Source organism: Peromyscus leucopus, chromosome 11, assembly GCF_004664715.2.
Source record: "Peromyscus leucopus breed LL Stock chromosome 11, UCI_PerLeu_2.1, whole genome shotgun sequence".
NCBI classification, from domain to species: Eukaryota; Metazoa; Chordata; class Mammalia; order Rodentia; family Cricetidae; genus Peromyscus; species Peromyscus leucopus.
This window is the reverse complement of record NC_051072.1, coordinates 11510785-11526855: the sequence shown is the minus strand read 5'-3', so window position 1 is coordinate 11526855 and position 16071 is coordinate 11510785.

Sequence of the window (16071 nt, the reverse complement as noted above, 5' to 3'; positions counted from 1 at the left end):
GTCTTCTTTACATATAGATAACATAGTATATACTAAGGTTTTTACAAACCTGTTCACTTAATTACAAGTTTAGGAAAGCATGCTTGCTTCCTTCCCATAGGTAAGAACTTTTGACGAGGAAGGTTTGGTACATCACCCACATTTCTATAGTCATTCTTTGGAGTGCTAATTATATTAAGTGACTTGAAATATATAAAATGTTTGAGGTGGAAGAGAATAACTTAGCAATGTTTCATTGACAAAATTAAAACATGTATTGTCTCCGCATTATGTGAGTAATATTATGCTAACTCATTATGACGTACATAATGAAGTAAATGATATATGACATATGATCGTTTAAAACATCATAGTTAAGGCACATTAACTATGGGTTAATTACATTTGTCTAGCTATCATTGGTATGAACAACTCTCTTTTTGCTTACCAATTGTGTTTATTCATTTTAAGAATAAGGCAGTTACAAACTCCTTCAGAATGTTATTCTTATGTCTCCTCAAACAGTTGTTGAGGGGACAGGGGAGTAAGTGTTAGGATGCTAAGTAGCAACTAGTCCTTTTTTAATATATCAGGTATGATTTAATTCATGTCATTGAAGCAAATTATTTTGAACTATTTTTTTAAGGAAACAAATATTTAGAAAGTATATAGCCATAATTGTTAATGAGCCTGGTCACAACTCAACAGACTTTTCCTTTATAAAAAACATTTAATATTGAACCAGGTTGTTCCTTCATCTCACATAAATTGACATCTTGTTGAAACAGCTAATTTTCAATTTTACTGTTTTATTAACAACTTACATTTATTATTTAGTATCTATTATCACAAACTAAATATAAACCTGTAATTTGTTTTATAAAGCACTTTTCTTTTCAGGATGTGAGCTTTATTTAGAAGTGAAAAAACAAAGAGGAAAATGCTCCTTTATTTCTCTCTACTCTGGAGATTGCTCCAGATAAAAAAGACCCGCTGAGATCACAGGGGAATGAAGATCAGAGGAATATCTGTAGCTTATAGAACTCTTTCCCCTCAAGCTACCCTTGCTGTTGTAGAGTCAATATCAACCATTTGCCATCAATCAGTTACCATGGTGATAATCTTGCAGCTTCAAATTCAGTCACATACATTAAACATGCTAACCGATCAACCACCCAGTGACGCATTCGGTATCCTATGGATCAAAGCCAAGGCCTGACGTAGACATTCACACTTGAAAAAGATAGTCAGAGGTCCCTTCTTCAAAAACGTAAGGCAAATGGAGACCACCACAGACAACCACAAACGGACACAATGCAGACAGCAACAGATGCTGGGGAACTCAGCCCCAGCGGACACAACTGTATCATAGCTTGTACGGCCATCTATGGTTCAGCAAACACTGTAGAAGAGAAGGTGGAAATGTAAGAGCCAGAATACCAGAAAATCTGCTATGGGAGGCAGCATGAGAGGGCAGCTTGGGTCGGGGAGAAGAAAATCCATCCATTTTTAACATTACTTTTAAAAGGATAATGAAAAAGAAATCATACAACATTAGGTTGGTATAGCGATGGAAAAATTCTCAATATGTGTAACAGTCCCCTTTAAGGTGATGGAACAATCTCTTCAAGATAACAGCCCAAATGGCTGGAAATTTCAAGTGACCCTCAGAAGAGCCAACAGCTTCTATCATTAATCAACGAACAGCCAAGTCTTTCCTTCACATATGACCAGAAAACAAACTCCAAAGGAGTTCTGAAGTTCAGGAAGAATTAGTCGAACCATTCGATTGCAATACAACCTAGATGAATCCTTCAAAATGTCTGGTGAACAGGACGTGATCCAGATTTTCTATGCCTAGAATGCTGAATTGCAACAAAACAAAAGAAAAAAAAAAAGAAAAAAGAAAGAGAGAAATAAATGAAAAGAAACTCCCAGGTAAAACGATCCTGAAGTGTGTGTGTGTGTGTGTGTGTGTGTGTGTGTGTGTTTCTTGTGTACCTCCATGTGAATTTTTCATACAGTTACTGTCTATAGTTTCAAATTTATTGAATGCTCATTTTCAACATTGTAAGGTGTGACCATTGAAGATATGGTTACATTAGCTATATAACAGGTAAATCCAACACTCTTCCAGTGAAAGTACTGAAATTATTCAGAAAAAGAAGAGGAGAAAAGAAAAAACAAGCATAAAAATCTGTGTAAATTTTATTCAAATAATTATAATAAGTGACTGGTAATAATGGTTGTTTTTTTTTTCATTTTCTTTCAAACACTTAGAACAAGTGAGTAGTAATGATGTTTTTTTCCATCTGCAATTCTATCATTTTAATATAGTAAAATATGACTGAATCCATGTAAGTGTTCTGAATGAAAGATAGCTATGGATACTGGATGATGTCTTAATACTTAAATTTTTAAAGGTCAGTCGCCAAGGAGGCTTGTGGATGTGTCTTTTGACTCCTGTACTCGAGCACTATTTGCATCATTATCATGGGATTAATCACATTAAGTAAAGAAGGACATTAGTAAGCAATCAATTCAGTCAATAACAGTGTTCTGGTGATATTAGGGTTTGTTCAACTTATTAGCATCCAAGCAAGAGACATCAGGATCAAAGTAAGGAGACTAAAGTGAACTTAATAAAGTAAATAACACTGATTTCTCTTACCAAAAAGTTTTCTTCAGTCCAACTTTTGCCATTATGACAATATGAATAGTTAGTTTTTCTGTCTATTTTTTTTATTGATGTTCAATATTTTCAGATCATGGATTAACCTCCATAATTTTTTCCTTATCTTTTTTTTTATTTTACAATACTATTCAGTTCTACATAATAGCCACAGATTCCCTTGTTCTCTCCCTTCCTGCCCCCCTCCCCTTCCCCCAGCACACCCCCCATTCCCACCTCCTCCAGATCAAGGTCTCCCCCGAGGACTGGGATCAACCTGATAGATTCAATCTAGGCAGGTCCAGTCTCCTCCTCCCAGACTGAGCCAAGCGTCCCTGCATAAGTCCCAGGTTTCAAACAGCTAACTCATGCAAAGAGCCCAGGATCTGATACCACTGCCTAGATACCTCCCAAACAGATCAAGCCAATCAACTGTCTCACCTATTCAGAGGGCCTGATCCAGTTGGGGGCCCCTCAGCCTTTGGTTCATAGTTCATGTGTTTCCATTCATTTGGTTATTTGTCCCTGTGCTTTATCCAACCTTGGTATCAACAATTCTTGCTCATATAAACCCTCCTCTTTCTCACTAATTAGACTCTCAGCGCTCCACCAGGGGCCTAGCCATGGATTTCTGCATCCAGATTCCTCAGTCCTTGGATGGGGTTTATGGCACAACTATTAGGATGTTTGACCATCCCATCACCAGAGTAGGTCAGTTCCAGCTGTCTCTTGACTATTGCCAGCAGTCTTTTGTGGGGGTATCTTTGTGGATTTCTGTGGGCCTCTTTAGCTCTTTGTTTCTTCCTTTTCTCATGTGGTCTTCATTTACCATGGTCTCCTATTCCTTGTTCTCCCTCTCTTTTCTTGATCCAGCTAAGATCTCCCGCTCTCTTTCCCTCGACCCTCGCCCTTCATTGCTCCCCCTCATGTCCATAATTTTTTCTCCTCTACACTTTGCAAGTTGAGGAAGCTGAACCAGAAGAAGCAAAGCATAAAGGCATAGATCAGGGCCACAATCCATGGCTATCTCAGTCCAGACTTCTTTGTCTTCCAGAAGGAAATTGATTGCTCCACTTACTGTTAACACTTCTTATTTGCAATTTATATAGCAGACACACATACCATCGGTAAGGTCAGCATCCTTAGAATATTGACTTTTCCTCTCACATTAATCTGTTCTCTATAATCTTCTTCCACACCCTCAAAAAGTATTCAGTATGTCTTACCTGCTAGTGGATTTGAGTCAATCTCAATGGCAAACAATGGTGCCAGAGCATTTGGAGGAATGTAAAATGCTCTTAGAATTGGTCTCTTTCTTGGGATATTGGCTTCTTATTACATCACATAGAAGCATTTTTAATCCACACTCAAATAATATAGGCATGAAATGAGAGGAATATCTTTATCAATTATTCCTATAGCTTTCAAACAGTTTCTTCCCACCTTGAATGCCTTTTTCCCCCTGTGAAGCAATGCCCCCGAATTAAATTTCTCTAAGAATTTCCTTATCATCTTGGTTTTTAGTCATGATTTTAGCTCTTCTGGTCTTCTCAAATGTAGCATCCACACAGATAATATCTTTAGTACTTCTAATCAATTTTTCTGCCCTACATAATCAAATAACTCATGAGATCTATTTCCCAAACTCTTCTGAGGAATGAAATATTTGAATTTCTCTTGCATTGAAATCTCATTTTTCTACCTACCATTACCTACATACTACCTGACTCCCCTTGAGCTATAGAATTCAGTTATTAATAACCACAGATATATCACCACCCATTTTTCTTAACACTTTAATTTATGTCAAAATCTTCTCTCTAGGTATGAGTACAGGTTATGCTGACTTGAGTTTTTGGACACATACATCATAGTAGAGAGGGGATATCAGAAAAGAAATTCAGTGATACAGTGGGAAGACATGAAAAAAGAAAATAAATTTATAATATTATGAGCTACTTATCTCAGTGAACAAACGGAACATAATTTTATTTGGGATTCCATCTATTGCATTAAATGTAGTTGTAAAACACATCAAAATTTTCCATGGACTTGCAGAAGTTGCTGCATTTATCCCAAGTTACCACAGTTTCTGACTTGTATTTAAATTCATGTCACTACCAAAGTGTCATGAATATAGTTTGAGAAAACTTTTAAAATGTTAGTAGAAGGCATGAGCCATAAAAGTTTAGAAACAATGACACTTAAGGTGGCCAGGTTAGAGCATAGAAGTGAACTGATCACTAAACTCATAAGCAGAACTAGAAACAGAACAAGGCGGGGTAAGACAGACCATCATCCTTCTCTTGTTTTCTCATCATTTGGTATAGTTTCCATCCATCAATATTCTGATTTGATTTGATTATCACCTCATTCCTTTGATTCCTGTTCTCTACTGCATAGGCTTTGAGAAAACCAACCCAGCTTCTTTCTGGTTCTATGCCTACTCAGATAATTACTGGCAGCAAAACTATAACAGTGGGATTAAACTCAAATCTGTGGCAATATTCTCAAATTCTAACTCTCAACTTGTCTTTAGAGTCTCAGAAACATGCCAGATACACTACAGTTCCTCTTCTGCAGAAGAATGTGACATTTTCGACTGTCAGTTGATAAGCTGACATCATTGTTCATTGGTAAGTCAGGTGTAGATCCAGCACAAAGGCATTTATGTCTCCAGAATCTCACCCAGTACTCACCTACATCTGCCCTCTGCAAATTAAATTCAGACTTTACACCTACTTATAATAGCTATTCCCTTATCAAATGGTATGTATATTTTATTACATGAATTTTCTATGTTAACTGTGTACAATATGATGTGCTAAAATATGCATGTATAGTTGAGTGGCTGTCATTTTAATACAGCACTATCCATACACTTCTGTGTGGTGAGAACACATAAAATCTTTCCCATTGTAATTTTTGTGTGCCAATGTATTTTCAGGTATTTGCGAGCACACATGCATATATGTATGCATGCATGTGGAGGCCGGAGGTTAATATCAGGTGTCTTCATGTAACATGGGTATTTGAGTCATGGTCTTCACTTAATTTATGGCTTCAGCCATCCAGCCTGCTTCAGGCATCTGCCTCCTGGAATTACAAGGTTGCACCACCACATCTTTAACCATAAAATTTGCTGTTTGAACTCATGTTCTCAAGCATGTGTGACACTTTATCCAACTGAATTATCTGTCAAGCCCTTCATAGACCAATTATTAAGCTTAAAATATATTGTATTTCCACAGTTATCATTTATTCAATTATATACCTTGAACATTTTCCTACTATTTACATTGAGATTTTTGTTGGTTTGAATAGCTTATAAAACCCACACATGCGCGAGCGCGTGCGCGCACACGCGCGCGCACACACACACACACACACACACACACACACACGCACACCCCCCCACAGTACCCTTTCCAGTCTCCAGACACTGGATCACCCGTCAGACTCTCAACTTTTGTCCTACTAATTCTTTTAATGTACTATGTATGTAAAATTATCTTGCTGTTTCTGGTTTATTTTATTTAACATAATGATCTTCAGTTGTGCCTGTTTTAGCATAATTACAGTAGTGCATTCACTCAATTGTGTCTGAGTGGTATTCAGTATATACCATATTTTTTATTACCCATTTATCAGATAATGAGAATTTAAATCATCCCTTGATGTTTGTTTTAATTCAGTACCGTGGCTAAACTTAGGGACTGGTTAATGCTGCTGTAACGCCTGACCTCTGAACCACATCTCCAGGCCTTTTATTAAAAATGCAAAAATGTTCTAACTAAGCTGTTCAATTTAGTCTTAAACTTTCTATGTACTTCAGTCAGGCCTCATGACCCTCATCCTGTCTACATGAGATAAAATCACTGGAGCGTGTCACTCACCTGCGTGTTATCCCCATACCCTTGTTCTTACAAGGGCTGAAATAAACATACAGAAGCACAATGTTGACATCATTCTCTCTGGTGTCTTACCCGTGAGGAGGGTTGGAGGGTTGGTGGGGAGTTGGTTTTTTTCACACCATGTGTATGACCAGGCAAGTTTCCATAATAGCTCTAATAATTTATAACCTGTTGTCACTGAGATCAATGTATTTCTGTATCACCAGCAGCTCTTGCCCCCCCCCCCCCACTACATACTCTCATTAGTCAGTGTTATTGAGGTAAAAGCAAATGATTCTCATTTTCCAAGGTTTTCCATCATCGAGTATTTTCTTCATATTGATGGGCTAATTTCTATGAGTTCTTTTGAACTTGTCACTCTATTGTCCACTTTTCAGCTAGACCTCTCATGGTCATCCAGAGTTTATTATACATTCTGGATATTGAGAACTTATTATATGGACAGGTTACAAATATTTTACAGTTATTAATACTGTTTCACCCTTTTAATTGGCTCTCTTACTTAAGATGGAAAAAAGAGCAGAGACAACCACAATTATGTAGGTTTTCTTTGAATATGTATGCTTTATTTTTTGGGGGGTGTCTTTTCCATAAGAATAGCCATATAATGACCAATGCTTAGACACCCCTTCTGCATTCTCCCAGGACTTTGCATTTTTTCAGTTGTTATGGTTAAGACTTTATTTCATTTTTTACTTTAATTAATAGCAGGTGTGAAGATCAATTTCATTCTTTTTACATCGGTATTTGTTTTTTGAGGAAAGTATTCCCCTATATTTTTATTTCAAAACTTAATTGGTAATATTCTCTGAATGAATTTGTACATACCATTTTAAAAAAACATATATTATATCTGAAATATATATACACAGCATATATTCATGAATTGTGGAGTGGTTAAACCTAACCTATTACAGGGTTTGTTACATCATATATTTCTCTGGCCACAACATTTAACAACACCTATTTTTCCATAGTAAATTTTATTGAAGTGGTTTTTGTGTTCTTGTTATTTTTTGTTAGAAATAAATTGGTTTAAAACCACAAGTTTATCTCTGGTCTGACTATTCTGTTCCATTTGTTGCTATATCTATTTTTGTGGCAAAATCATAAATTTGTACTACTCTTGTAGTAGATTTAAAAATCTAGTAGTATAACCAGATTGGCTTTGAATTTTGTGCAAGATTCAAGGCCTTTGTGGTTACATATAATATTAAAATAGCTTTACTTCTGTTTCTAGGGAAATATGTGACTTGAGTTTGGACAGGATTTGGTTGGGATATCCAGTACACTTGGAACTGTTTTCCATGTATAAGTCTTTAATCTCATTGGGAAATTTGATTTAAGAGGTTTTATTATTTTTTATATAGCAAATTTATCCTCAATCACATTTCTTTTTCTGGTTGTTCTTTCTTTATGTAGAAATGAGAGTGGCCTTCAAATCTTGTAACTGTGCTGTTTTCATTCATTATTCCTTACAGTTTTGTGAAGGTCTTAGGGATTTCTATGCATAAAATTATGCAGTTTATAAACAAGAACACACTCTCTTCCCTGAAAATCTGGATATATCTTTCTATTCTTTTGTTATCTAAAACTTTTGGTTCCACATCATGACCATGGTAATAGGCAAAACAGAAATTTTAATAGTTAATACTATTTATTGTTTCACCCTTTAGAAAAATCACAATTTTCCATTGTTAAATATTTAATACAAGGGAACTTGCCATATGAGACATTTACTATATACAAATAGTGAATATATTAACATGAAACAAAAACTGAATATGTAATAATAATTTAATTCTCAAAACAACAACAAAAATCAGGTAATCATTGATAGGCTTTTAAAAAATTGAACATTTTATATCACAAAATAAGACTGTGTAGTAATAATAGCACAGATGCATTCTTCACAGGAAATCCTATAGGTGCTGGGAAACAAAACCAAGTAGAAGATATTGAGTTGAGATTACTTTATGAAATAATATGCATGCATAGCTGTTACAAATGTGTTTGTATTTTTCTCATGTATAATGTCAAAATTCAGAATTTGTCAAGAATGAATTTATAGAAATAGTCAAATTCCACTAACCACCTTTATTTTATATTCCCGAGATTGTAAAATAATTAAAACACATCCTTTTTTTCCCTTTCTACCTTCAAATCTTCACATATACTCTTTCTTGCTCCTTTTCATACTTGTGGCCTTTATTTTTTTATTAATTGATATTGCACAAACACTGTAAATGAGGTACATATGAACATATATGCATATGGATATATAATCCTAAATATAACCCCTTCCGTCTGTATAATATTATGTATATGCATATTTTTAGGGCTGATCATTTTGTACCAGATAACAAACTAGTGGGCTCTTCACTAGGGAAGATTCCAAGAGTGGGGAGACTTGATCTTCCCCAGTGAAGAACATACTAGTTGGTTTCATGGATCTTATGAGCAGGAGTGTCTTGTAGATAAATCCATATGCCTTAAAAGCAAACACAAAATTATAGAATGGTAAAACCTAAAGGGACATTAAATACCAAGGAGGTATTTCATTATGTTTGCAACAATGAAGTAGGCAGTGAGGACAATCTGAGAATGGCTGGAGAAGGCTGTTGAAGTGCTGGTGTGACTGCAGAAGGAAGGAGAGCAGCAATTCTTCAGAAATGTAGCCATGGTTAGGTTCTCATTTCTCTGCTGCTGACCCTGAACCCATGTACATATAAGAAGCACTAATTAGACTCAGTGTATTTCTGGGTTTTTTTTTTTAATTTTTATTTTTTTTATGTGTATTGGTGTTTTGCCTGTGTGACAGTGTTGAAGCCCCTGGAACTGGAGTTACAGACAGTTGTGAGCTGCCATGTGGGTGCTGGTAATTTAATCTGGGTCCTCTGGAAGAGTAGTCAGTGCTCTTAACCGCTGAGCCATCTCTCCAGCCCCTAGACTCAGTGTGTTAAAATAATAAATAATTTATGAAAGAAACACATGAAGTAGAAACGGATATGTGATTTTAAGTCTTGGAAGAAATTATAGTTGGAGATTGACACATAGATATGATCAATATACATAGCGTATATATATGAAATTTTTAAAATAAAACCCTAAAATAACTCTCATTTTCATTACTATTACTATATGTAGTTTTGTTTTGTTTGTTGTTTTATTCTTGGGAGTCTGCCAACCAGCTCCCAAATAAATACTTGGAGACTTAGTCTTACTTATGCCTGGCCTTAGCTTGGCTTATTTTTTTAGCCAATTTTTCAAACTTCAATTAACCTTTTTCTCTTCTTCTACATTGTGCCTCTGTTGTTGGAGGGCTTCTCTCCAGTTTCCACCAAGCCCCACAGTCCCACAATCCACATATAAAATAATCACTCAGACGCTTATATTACTTATAAACTATATGGCTGTGGCAGGCTTCTTGTTAACTCTTCTTATATCTTAAATTAACCCATTTCTATAAATCTATACCTTGCCACGTGGCTGGTGGCTTACCAGAGTCTTTACATGCTGCTTATCCTGGCAGTGGCTGTAGTGTCTCTCCCTCATTCTTCCTGTTTCCCCAATTCTCCTCTCTCCTTGTCCCATCTATACTTCCTGTCTGGTCACAGGCCATCAGTGTTTTATTTATATAGAGCGATATCCACAGCACTTCCCCTTTTCTTCTTTTTTTTAAAAAAGGAAGGTTTTAACTTTAACATGGTAAAATTACATATAACAAAACAATTATCAGGCAAGAATTATAGTTATAATATTAAAGAAGATGTTCTATCTATCTTATATTTGTGAGTTTAAGGTTTTATATCTAGCATATCTTTTATCATAACTGAGGAAATTATAACTATCTAGTCTTTAACCACATCAAAGACCTGAGAAGGAACATAATGGTACCTGGAAATGGTAGGTGGATGTAAGCAACTTTCGGGAATCTTGCAAGAGTAGACCAATACAGCTGGCAGCCTGGACAGTCACCTAATGTTTCTCAGCATTGTTGGTGTACTTAAATTGGCTACAGGCCTAGAGTATATGACAGACCATTTTTAGAAGCAGGAATTCTGAAAGACCATCTTACCCTGTCTTGTCAGAGTACAGTGGTCGCTTTTTTTGTGTTCTGCTTGTCCAGAAAGGACAGCATTGCATTTGTACTGTCAGCAGTCAAGGCAAGGGCAGTTCTTTGCCCAGTAGGCTATTTTGTGCCAAGAAGACAAACTTCCAAATGGAAATGTCTTAGAAGCCCAACATTCTCTCGGGATCAAATTGGTGCAGCCAGGAGCAATTGTGTCTCACGTCAACAGAATTCTAAGTTATTTAAATGTCATATTTTCTAGGTCTATGAAATGTTTAAAGATTACCTATCTATCTGAAATATATCTAGTATACCTAGAAGACTTAACTAACATGGCTACAAATATGATTATCATAGATGACTAATTATTAATCTATTTTTTAATTATCCATTATGGTTTTAAATGAGTTACAAAAACATAATACCTCACACAAGAATAGAAATATATATATATATATATATATAGTATAACAAAATTAAGTTTAAATTTGTATCAATAAACTAAAATCTATAGCAATGTAAAACATTTTAAACAAGTTGTTACTCTTTAAAAGTAGGTTTATTTATCTACCCTTTCATCCTATCATATCTAAACTATCCCTTTTTTTTTAAGAAAGAGATTATGTTTATAATCAACCTGTTTTAAATAAAAATATTGTTTTTTCTCTGTCCCACACCAGAGGGCTCTTCTGATTTGGGACAGAAGAATCTCTTAACCATTTTTTTCTTTTAAGCAATATGTCTGGGTTTAGACGGGGAGGGAGCCAATTCCATCTCTAAAGCCAGCTTGGTATATTTGGGAATTTGCGTGTAGCATCTCTTACTACTTCCTGTTGGAGGGGGGCGCTGTATCTTATGGGGATATAAGAAAATTTTAGGCTTATGGGAGAGTCCGTGAGGCTGCATTGTGTGAGCCAGTTGCCTTGAAACCGTACTGGATGTTAGATTATCTGGGCCATGGTGTCATCAGAGACCTTTCAGGGGGTCTTGGCTGGTGAAACCTGATGTATCTTAATCTGGAACAAATCCATAGCCTCTGGCTTTCTGTGGAAACAAAAGCAGAACCTCTTTTTTAAAGCAACATATCCTTAAATCCAAATTTTGAAGTCAAGGTACCTTTAAAATATACATATTGGTTTAATTTAACATCTTTTTTGATCAATTTTTTTTTTGTAGTTAAAAATCCCAAAGACAATATAATCCAGATTGTCTGTGTAATATTCATCTTTACATGGCTTTTTTATATTAATTTATCTTTTTTTGTCTCTTTTAAGCCTACGTATATTTTACACATATTGTAAATGATTTTATCTGAATCAGTCTTATTGTGAATCTATTGCTTTAAATTGCAGTATTTTAAGACTGAAACGGCAGAGTTATGGCTGCTGGCTCTGCCCATTTTAGCTTACTAACATGGCATTTTCCACCAGTTCTGTGAGTCATCAAGTCTCAGAAATAGTGGGTCTAAGCTTTTATCAAAGCAGCGTGTAGCCCAGAAACCTTTTTTTTTTTTTTTTTTTAAATACTAGTAAAGACTAAATCTACCACACAGCATAATGTGCTGCTGGCAGACACCTCATTACTACCATACTGCTGGTCAAACACAAAGGCTAGGAACCCGCCAGTAGTTCAAATTCCCATTTTGTGGTGTCTAGCTGTCCATATGAGACATGAAGCAGGAACCTGGTTTTGGCTCTGCTTACAATTGGTTATTAAATATTGTCAGGTTTAAGGTGGAAACTCAAGCCGCTGGGCGCCATTTGTTGTTGGAGGGCTTCTCTCCAGGTTCCACCAAGCCCCACAGTCCCACAATCCACGTATAAAATAATCACTCAGACGCTTATATTACTTATAAACTGTATGGCTGTGGCAGGCTTCTTGTTAACTCTTCTTATATCTTAAATTAACCCATTTTTATAAATCTATACCTTGCCATGTCGCTTGTGGCTTACCGGCGTCTTTACATGTTGCCTGTCCTGGCAGTGGTTGTAGTGTCTCTCCCTCCTTCTTCCTGTTTCCCCAATTCTCCTCTCTCCTTGTCCCACCTATACTTCCTGTCTGGTCACTGGCCATAAGTGTTTTATTTATATAGAGCGATATCCACAACATGCCTCTGGACCTTTCTTTATTCCATGTGTCTTTCTTTCCTTATTACTTCATGGCTGGTTGTATGGCTGGCCCCTGGCATTCTCATCTCCTTCTCCTTTACTTACTCCTCGCTCTTTCCCCTGAGCCTGGATTTCTCCTCTATTTATTCTCTCTGCCTGAAAGCCCTGTCCATCCTTCTCCTCCCTAGCTGTTGACCATTCAGATCTTTATTGGACTAATCAGGTGTTTTAGGCTGGCAAAGTAACACAGCCTTACAGAGTTAAAGAAATGCAACAGAAAAAAAATGCAACACACATTTGCTTGCTAAACAAATATTCCATAGCATAAACGAATGTAACAATCTTAAACTAATATTCTACAACTACATTTCTAATTATATATAATTATAAATAGACATGCGAAATATTCCCTTGTGCAAAATAATTTTATTTGAAGTAAGAATATGCTTATGGAAGGAGAATCATTGGATCATATATTATGTTTGTGTTAAGTCCACTTCTAAGACAGTCTGCACATATTCCCAAATGGGTTCCTGGATATATTTTCATGGAACACACTCCTCATTACTTGACAAAGAGTGCTGTGTTCTATATGTGACTAGTTAAATAGTTTAATAACCCAACATTTAGTAGATTATGTTGGAGATTTAAAAATATAGGCATTTATTGTTTACATGCATTAGTATTTTCCTGAGGATTGCCCATGCTTCACCTGTGTGTCGAGATCTGCAATTTTACTTTATTTTTTTTTTTTATTTTTTTTTTTTGGTTTTTCGAGACAGGATTTCTCTGTGTAGCTTTGCACCTTTCCTGGAGCTCACTTGGTAGCCCAGGCTGGCCTCGAACTCACAGAGATCCGCCTGGCTCTGCCTCCTGAGTGCTGGGATTAAAGGCGTGTGCCACCACTGCCTGGCGAGATCTGCAATTTTAAACGAGTTCAACCCACCACGCGGGTGTTGGGAACAGCAGCAGGTCCTTGGCAAGAGCTGCAAGTGCTCTTACCTACTGAGAAAAAAACTCTGCAGAGCCTAAAATTGAGACTTTTCTGCCTAAATTCTTGATGAGATGGCCACCTTCACCAAATGCAGAAGGTGGATCTAGAGGGTGCATTTTTATTCTTTCCAAATGATTCTGGAGCTGGAAGATGTCACAGAGACGTATGAGGTGAAGGTGTCACTAGCTCAATCCAGTGTTGAGAATTAAAATCCTCTGTTCTTCCTAACATACCTAAAGAATTGGTGTAAGTATTTGAAAGAGCATTTGACCACTTTCTATATTTCAGGAGATACAATGTAAAGATGATTTTAGGCAAAAGGCCGCAATTAATTTCTGTAGGTTTGTCACATGATTCCCATTTGTTGCTCCTCTGGTACTTATCCAAATTCTCATTATTTCCACTTTCAAGAATTACGAAATATCCCATGAACAGAAAGGTTAAGAGTAAATCATGCCTGCTGATGGACTATGGATCATTTAAATAACCCTGACCAAAAAAAATCTTAGATAGACATTCCTTATATTCTCCATTTAAGCCAAGAACAAATTGGAAATCATGCAAACAGGACAATTCTGCCACCCCAAATGATTGGGTCATAACTTGTATGATGTAATGAGGAGCCAGGCTAAGGCATCTAAACCATTCAAAGCTGATATCCTGTGAATAGAAAAATAGACATTTTACTCATCTTGTTGTTTTTACTAGAGAAGATGACTTCATATAAAGGATATAATTTGTGTAATCAGAGGTTGCTGTGATAACTTTGACAGATTGTGATATTAAGATACTTTTCCTTTAAAAGATAGATATATGAGTTTTTCTATAAACAGGAAACTTTAGCATGATTTTTCAGTTTAACTTTTGTCTGCACATCACCTAACGAATACTCCAGATTTGTCAACTGATAGACATTGCTGCAAACCTCCTTTATTCATCATTAAAATACAACATTTCAGCATGGCAGAGCAATGCATCAAAATATGAATCATGTCATGCAAACCACACAGTACAGGATATGATTTTGTTCCAGGAGTAGTTTTAGATTGTTTTCTGTCACTCAATTTTCTGAGAAGACTATTAATTATCAAACACAATATTGCAAGTAAGTAAACTAAAATAATCAGAGTGAAACAAAAAGTAATAAAATGGCAATGGGGAAGCTTGCAGATTACTTGGAAAATATTTACAAATAAATTTATTTTTACAGGTATTAGTAGAAAGTAAGCAACAATTAAAAACTGAAATAGTGGGGAAGGAGATGGCTGAGCACGTAAAGACATTTTCACAGACCCTGGCAATCTGGGTTGGATCTCTTCCATGTGGTGGAAGGAAAGGAATTATTAATTCCACAAAAGTTGTCATCTTACCTTCAAGGGCTTAGGAGATTGCTCAGTGCCTAGGGGCTAGTGCCATGCAAACCTGAGTTCAATCCCTGGAACCCATCTAAGTGTGAACTTCAAAAAGTTGGCCTTCATTCTCCACAGGCATGCTGAAAGACAAACATGTTCTCCCATAGACACATACATGCACACACCAGTGACTACATTTTTTAACATTAAAATATTATACATAAAATAACTGAACTAAAGGAATAATAAACTCCGTATTGTTATATTAGGAACTTCTATATATTTTCCTGAAGTTATATAAGAAAATGAATGTGTCTGTGTGAAGAAGTGGCAACATTCTTCCCTCTAAATTACTCAGGTTAAACAATATGGATATCTAATCCCATCCATAAAAATGCATTTATTCATACTGCAAAATATTATTTACATATCTGAGGTCATTTTTCTTCTTAGGTTTATATTCTATGTTAAAGTTACATTGATTCTTGATTAATAACTTTTGACTAAATTATTCACTATTCTTACATATTTTGCTTTTCACTTTATATTTGCAAACATAATATATGTATATTTTTAAATATTATATCTTAATAATTTCACTACTCTGTAATTTAGAATTCTTCATAACTTTGCTCCAGCAATGCCTTTTAGAGAAAAATATGTACTTTTCAACCATTTATATATGTATATATATATATATTCAGAGCTATGATCTTCATTATTTTAATGAAGATTTTGCAAGTAAACATTCCTTTATAATTGAAATATTTTTATAATGACTAGTTTCCCAAGTTTTGCTACAAAGTTTAATTTCAATTGCTGTAAAGAGTCTTCTGGTGTGTGTGTGGTGTGAATTGGAGGCTACATTTTGTTTTCTTCTAATAACTTGAGGATGATGTATAACTATGTTCTACTCCTATCAAAATGCAAAATTCTAAGAATTTATTATCCAACATAATGTCTCTGATTTTCAGTTTGACT